The sequence below is a fragment of the Myotis davidii genome, unplaced genomic scaffold (genome assembly GCF_000327345.1).
Source record: "Myotis davidii unplaced genomic scaffold, ASM32734v1 scaffold1458, whole genome shotgun sequence".
In the NCBI taxonomy this organism is placed as follows: Eukaryota; Metazoa; Chordata; class Mammalia; order Chiroptera; family Vespertilionidae; genus Myotis; species Myotis davidii.
This window is the reverse complement of record NW_006289400.1, coordinates 101460-102613: the sequence shown is the minus strand read 5'-3', so window position 1 is coordinate 102613 and position 1154 is coordinate 101460. Positions and strand designations below refer to the sequence as shown.

The 1154-nt window shown below is 50.8% G+C and overlaps 1 long non-coding RNA gene across 1 annotated transcript in view; it reads left to right on the top strand.

Annotated features, from left to right (window-relative positions):
- LOC107182804 overlaps positions 1 to 1154 on the top strand; it is a 6183-nt gene that overhangs the window by 4520 nt on the left and 509 nt on the right. The window lies entirely within an intron of this gene.

The window sequence follows — 1154 nt, the reverse complement described above, 5'->3', positions numbered from 1 at the left end:
TGGACCCAGGAAGGAGAGGCTGGATGGCTAATTCTGCCAGACGGAGGCCTATAGTGCCAGAAGCCCTGGGGCGGACCATCGCTTCCCAGACCCACCAGAGTACCCACCTGGGGGGAATGAAGCTATCAGAACTACTGGGAAGAGAATTTTACATCACAGGGCTCCAGAAGATATCCCAAGATGTGGCTAGAAGGTGCCAAGTGTGTGCCCGGTAAACCAAGGGCCCCCTGTTGTGGCCGCGCCGGGGCAGCAGCGATTCTGAGGACAAAACCCCGGGGAACACTGGGAAGTGGACTTCACCGAGATACCAGGAGGACAAGGAGGGTATAAGTACCTGCTGGTTTTCATTGATACCTTCTCTGGCTGGCCTGAGGCATACCCAACCAAGGCAGAGACAGCACAGGTAGTAGTTAGAAAACTCCTCACTGAAATTGTCCCCCGGTTTAGCCTGCCACTATATATGGGGTCCGACGATGGCCCGGCGTTTATCGCCAAAGTTACAATCCACAGTTAAGGCCCTGAGAGTTACTTGGAAATTGCATTGTGTTTATAGACCACAGAGTTCTGGAGAAGGTAAAGAGAATAAATCAGACCTTAAAGAAAACATTAACTAAGTTAAAATTAGAAACTAGCGAAAACTGGGTAAGTCTCCTTCCTTTTGCCCTCCTCAGAGTTAGGTGTACTCTGTATATAAAAGGACTCACCCCTTTTAAAATTATGTTTGGCAGGCTGCCACCTCTTCTTTCCCACCTAAGGGAGGAAAAAATTTCCCGGCTGTCTACCCAAAATTTGCTTAAGTCCTTACAGGTTTTGCAGAGCAGCGCCATGTCAACACAACGGGTGGTGAGAGCCATACGGGAGGAGGACATGCTGAAATCCAGTCCAACACAGCCTGCCTTCTCTCTGGGTGAACTCATCTGGGTGAAATGCCACGGCCTAGATGGGATGGACCCAACCAGGTGGTGTTGAGCACTCCAACCGCCATCAAAGTCACAGGAAAGAGGCACTGTAACCCCGTCCTCCTCATGCCTCTCGCCTGGTGAACTGACCAATGGGAAGAAGAAAGACATGGAAACTAAGACTCTATGTCAGCGACTGAGACGCTGGCCAATTCTTCACCATCAAATGCCGGACTCTTCCCTGATGGCTCCCTC